Genomic DNA, 6,000 nt, shown 5'->3' on the forward strand with positions numbered 1-6,000 from the left:
GTCCTCGCTGTCCTCTGTCCTGAGGACTCTGGGTCTTCACCCTCTTCTGTCCTGAGGACCCTCAACTGGCCAGCCCTGTGCTGTCCTGGGCGATTGATCATCCACCAGGAGACAAGACGTTATACCTGCTCAAGCAGAGAGCCTCACAGTGCTGTGACCTGCCTTGGCCTGGAGGACCAGAGACGCCCGCTTTGTCTTCTGTGTCGATGTGTGTGCTCCTTTCTCGGGCAGTTTTGGGTAAGCTTTCGGTGGGACGGTGGGAGGGGCTGGCATCCAGTGGTGGCCAGGCCTGAGCTGGCCTTGCTCAGGGGTACTGACCCCAGAGGGATTGTGGACAAGGCCCCGGCCGGTCCAGTCCAGCTCTGAACAGCAGGTGGCACCCCAGGCCCAACGTGGCAGGGGAGCTCCAGAAGGCCAGGTGAGCGGCTGCTGCTGAGAATCCCCGCAGAGCCCTCGTCCAGAGGGAGAGCAAAGTCCTCTCCGGTGCCCTGTGGTCCTGAGGCTGGCACGGTCCTGTCCAGGCCTGCCATGAGGATGAAGGCACAGCAGGGCTGAGGAGCCCATCTCTCCCGGGAGGGAAGTGCCCGAGGGCGGGGTGGGGCGGTGACCCTCAGCAGTTGGGGGACCAGGCGTGGCTGAGCTCGCAGACCCTGCCTGCTCAGAGGTCGGGGCTGCAAGGGCTGCCACAGGTCCCGACACGGGACCTCTTTGCTCCGCTGTGCAGTCGGAGTGGCTCGGGCTTGGGATCCTGGCAGGGGTTAGAGGGGATGTCCTGGGATGCAGCTTCCCACAGCTGAAACGGCCCGGAAGGGGTGCAGAGGTTTGGGGGGCTGGCCCTGCGGTCTGCTCCTTCTACCCTGGGCGGCCTTCTGCTTCCGGCCCCACCCAAGAGGCAATGGTCCTGGGGTACCCAGTACTCATTGTGTTCTAGCATTCTCTGCAAGGAGAGCAGGGGTCCCGTGGCCCTGGCCCCGTCTAGTGGGTAGCCTACCCCTGGGCATTAACATCTGTTTACCAAGGTGACCATCACAGGAAGTGACCGCTTGGCATAGTGGCCCCCCCAGCATTGAGGCCTTTGTGCTTCTGATGCCCCCACTGCCAACCCCAGCAGGTGACACTCCTCCCTTCCCTGAGGACTCTGTCCTCAAGCCTGCACCCAAGAGCTGTGGCTCAGGCCGCCCAGAGCCGCCGCCCGAGGACACGCTGCCGATGCCGGAGGCTTCCAGCCCCCTGGGCCCAGCAGAGTGAAGCAGAAGACAGGCCAGGCCCAGCCAGCAGCCCAGACCCCAGCCCAGGCCCAGCCAGCAGCCCAGGCCCACCCAGCAGCCCAGACCCAGCCAGCAGTCTAGACCCCAGCCCAGACCCAGACCCCAGCCCAGACCCTAGCCCAGGCCCAGACCTCGGCCCAGACCCCAGGCCAGGCCCAGACCCTGGCCCAGACCCCAGCCCAGACCCCAGTCCAGACCCCAGCCCAGGCCCAGATCCTGGCCCAGACCCCAGCCCAGACCCAGACCCCAGCCCAGACCCAGACCCCAGCCCAGGCCCAGCCCAGGTCCAGACCCCAGCCAGCAGCCCAGACCCCAGCCAGCAGCCCAGGCCCAGCCAGCAGCCCAGACCCAGCCAGCAGTCTAGACCCCAGACCAGACCCAGACCCCAGACCAGACCCTAGCCCAGGCCCAGACCTCGGCCCAGACCCCAGGCCAGGTCCAGACCCCAGCCCAGACCCCAGCCCAGACCCCAGCCCAGGCCCAGATCCTGGGCCAGACCCCAGCCCAGGCCCAGCTAGCAGCCCAGACCCCAGCTGGGTGTGATCAGGGGCTGGGCATGAGCACAGGCCGGGTGTGAGCACAGACTGGGTGTGAGCAGGGGCTTGGTGTGAGCACAGGATGGGCGTAATCGGGCTGGGCGTGAGCAGGGGCTGGGCGTGAGCAGAGGCTGGGTGTGAGCAGGGGCTGGGTGTGATCAGGGGCTGGGCGTGAGCAGAGGCTGGGCGTGAGCAGAGGCTGGGTGTGAGCAGGGGCTGGGCGTGAGCATGGGCTGGGTGTGATCAGCGGCTGGGCGTGAGCAGGGGCTGGGCGTGAGCAGGGGCTGGGCGTGATCAGGGGCTAGGTGTGAGCAGGGGCTGGGTGTGAGCACGGGCTGGGTGTGATCAGGGGCTGGGTGTGATTAGGGGCTGGGCGTGATCAGGGGCTGGGCGTGATCAGGGGCTGGGCGTGATCAGGGGCTGGGTGTGAGCAGGGGCTGGGTGTGAGCAGGGGCTGGGCGTGATTAGGGCTGGGCATGATCAGGGGCTAGGTGTGAGCAGGGGCTGGGCGTGAGCAGGGGCTGGGTGTGATCAGGGGCTGGGCGTGATCAGGGCTAGGTGTGAGCAGGGGCTGGGCGTGAGCAGGGGCTGGGTGTGATCAGGGGCTGGGCGTGATCAGGGCTGGGTGTGAGCAGGGGCTGGGTGTGAGCAGGGGCTGGGTGTGAGCAGGGGCTGGGCGTGAGCAGGGGCTGGGCGTGAGCAGGGGCTGGGTGTGAGCACGGGCTGGGTGTGAGCAGGGGCTGGGCGTGATCGGGGCTGGGTGTGAGCAGGGGCTGGGCATGAGCACGGGCTGGGTGTGAGCACGGGCTGGGTGTGAGCACGGGCTGGGCGTGATCAGGGCTGGGTGTGAGCAGGGGCTGGGTGTGAGCAGGGGCTGGGTGTGATCAGGGGCTGGGCGTGAGCAGGGGCTGGGTGTGAGCACGGGCTGGGTGTGAGCAGGGGCTGGGCGTGATCGGGGCTGGGTGTGATCAGGGGCTGGGCGTGAGCAGGGGCTGGGCGTGATCGGGGCTGGGTGTGATCAGGGGCTGGGTGTGAGCACGGGCTGGGCGTGAGCAGGGGCTGGGTGTGAGCACGGGCTGGGCGTGATCAGGGCTGGGTGTGAGCAGGGGCTGGGCGTGAGCAGGGGCTGGGCGTGATCAGGGGCTGGGCGTGAGCACGGGCTGGGCGTGATCAGGGCTGGGCGTGAGCAGGGGCTGGGCGTGATCAGGGGCTGGGCGTGAGCAGGGGCTGGGCGTGAGCAGGGGCTGGGTGTGAGCACGGGCTGGGTGTGAGCAGGGGCTGGGCGTGAGCAGGGGCTGGGCGTGATCAGGGGCTGGGCGTGATCAGGTGCTGGGCGTGAGCACGGGCTGGGCGTGATCAGGGGCTGGGTGTGAGCAGGGGCTGGGTGTGAGCACGGGCTGGGTGTGAGCAGGGGCCGGGTGTGAGCAGGGGCCGGGCGTGAGCAGGGGCTGGGCGTGAGCAGGGGCTGGGTGTGAGCAGGAGCTGGGTGTGAGCATGGGCTGGGTGTGAGCAGGGGCTGGGCATGAGCAGGGGCTGGGTATGATCAGGGGCTGGGTGTGATCAGGGGCTGGGTGTGAGCAGGGGCTGGGCATGAGCAGGGGCTGGGTGTGAGCAGGGGCTGGGTGTGAGCAGGGGCTGGGCGTGATCGGGGCTGGGTGTGAGCAGGGGCTGGGCGTGATCAGGGCTGGGTGTGATCAGGGGCTGGGTGTGATCAGGGGCTGGGCGTGAGCAGGGGCTGGGTGTGAGCACTGGCTGGGTGTGATCGGGGCTGGGCGTGATCAGGGGCTGGGCGTGAGCAGGGCCTGGATGTGAGCAGGGGCTGGGCGTGAGCCGGGGCTGGGCGTGAGCAGAGGCTGGGCGTGAGCAGGGGCTAGGCGTGAGCAGGGGCTGGGCGTGAGCACGGGCTGGGCGTGATCAGGGGCTGGGCGTGATCAGGGGCTGGGCGTGATCAGGGGCTGGGTGTGAGCAGGGGCTGGGCGTGATTAGGGCTGGGCATGATCAGGGGCTAGGTGTGAGCAGGGGCTGGGCGTGAGCACGGGCTGGGCGTGAGCAGGGGCTAGGTGTGAGCAGGGGCTGGGCGTGATCGGGGCTGGGTGTGAGCAGGGGCTGGGCGTGAGCAGGGGCTGGGCGTGAGCAGGGGCTACTCACAGTGCAGCAAGCCCCAGCCTTGGCCTGGGAGGTGGCAGAGGTCTGGGCGCCATGTGCCTCTCAGTTCTCTTGGACTGTGCTCATGGCGGACTCCCGGCCTCTCAGCACGGGGACAGAGGCCCGTGTGGCTGGTCTGGTGGGGTGACCAGAGCTGGTCCCCAGCACACACATAGAAATTTCCAGAGGTGCTTTTTTCCCTTGTCACGTCTTTAATTTTTCAAATGGGCCTCTCTCTTGCTCCAGCCGCCAGGTTAACTGAGCTGCCAGGCCAGGGAAGGCTGGCAGGCTCCCAGAGAAGCATCTCCATCTCCAGCGGAAAGCCAGACCCTTCTTCCCTCCGTCTCCCAGCTACCTTCTTCCAGAGAAACCAGGGCCAGCCTAATCGGATCACCGGCTCCTGTGACGCGCTAATCAGATTGCTTTGCCCACCAGCTCCCGTCAGGCAGCCCTGCAGATCCCCAGATGTGGCCTTCCTCCCTGACAGGATTTGTGCAGGTGGCCTGGGTTCCCGGACTCCGCGTGACTCTGAGGTCTGCTTTAATGGAATTTGTTTGGGGTGAGATCCGGCTGTCTGAGCTTGAGAACATGATTTGCTCTCTCTGGGCCCAGCCTCCTGAGTCTGGTTCTCCTCCACAGGTTCCCCTCTCGGCGGCCCTGCCAGGCCTCTCTGGATGCTGATTTCATGTCTACTACACGGAGGTTACACATCTTTTGTGGCCCCTGCTGCTTTGTTTTCATGGAGAACAGACAAAACTTGCCTAGCGTGAGCTGGGCAGCTGCACCAAAGGTCAAAGTCAGCCACGGACAGACCTGGGGATCAATACCTGGGCAGAGCTGTAGAGAAGGAGAGCGGGAACACAAACGGCACCGCGCCTGCTCTCCCCGGGCTTCCTGGTGTCTGCCTGCTTAAGGCAGTTAGAGCCTGGCTGCCCTGCGTCCACCCTAGTGGTTGCTTTCTAGCCCTACAGCATGCACTGAACTTGCAGAGTTGCTGTTTTCCTTCTGGGGGTCCAGGGAAATGGACATGGGGCCTGGCGCACAGGGGAGCGGTGCCAAGGTCTGTGTGTGCTCAAGTCATCTTCCCGGCAGCATCAGGAAGGGAAGCTATAATCATCACTTTGCAGACAGGAGGCCTGGAGAGGGAGTGGGGCTGCTTCGAGGTCTGGGGGGGGAGTGGGGCTGCTTCGAGGTCTGGGGGGAGGGGGAAAGCGGGAAAGCGGGGCTGCTTCGAGGTCTGGGGGGAGGGGGAGTGGGCAGGGCTGCTTCGAGGTCTGGGGGGAGGGGGAAAGCGGGGCTGCTTCGAGGTCCGGGGGAGGGGGGGAGGGGGAGTGGGTAGGGCTGCTTCGAGGTCCGGGGGAGGGGGGGAGGGGGAGTGGGTAGGGCTGCTTCGAGGTCCCTGGGGCGGGGAAGGGGGAGCGGGGCTGCTTCGAGGTCCCAGGGGTGGGGAAGGGGGAGTGGGCGGGGCTGCTTCGAGGTGGGGGGGGCGGGGAAGGGGGAGCGGGCAGGGCCGTGGCTCTGGAGCTGGGGTAGAGGAGGAAGCCGGCTCTCCCCTGCACCCCCCACAGCAGGTGCACAGGGGCAGCTGGGTTCAACCTTTTCAGAGAGCTTTTTTTTGCTCCCTGCTTTTCCCACCATTGGGGTCACATGGGTGTTTCCCAGTCCATGTCTATGTTCCCAGCATGCATCTGTGACTCAACTTTCTAAGGCGGTACCATAAATATTCCACTCTGAAGTAATGGCTTCCACTTTAATAGTCTGAAATCATTTTTTGTTTATTCCTCAAAACATCTGTAAGTCCTGTTTGTGCCTCCTCTGATAATTCCCCTCGCCGTCCTGAGCAGACGGTGCCTCTGGCCTGCCCAGCTTGCAGGTGTGAGTTGTGGTGGTGTCTAGTGCGGTGGGAAGTGTGCGCAGAAGGGCAGGCTCTTAAACATCTGCCTCTCTGGAGCTCTCCCGCGGGACGTCACCGGCCGGCTGGAGGCCACGCCCAGGCCTCTGCTCCTTCCTGACGCAGTTCCAGGCAGACACCGTGAGTGCAGCCTTGCTGT

The sequence above is a fragment of the Dipodomys merriami genome, unplaced genomic scaffold, assembly GCF_024711535.1.
Source record: "Dipodomys merriami isolate MVZ:Mamm:240054 unplaced genomic scaffold, mDipMer1.0.p SCAF_2, whole genome shotgun sequence".
Lineage (NCBI taxonomy): Eukaryota > Metazoa > Chordata > Mammalia > Rodentia > Heteromyidae > Dipodomys > Dipodomys merriami.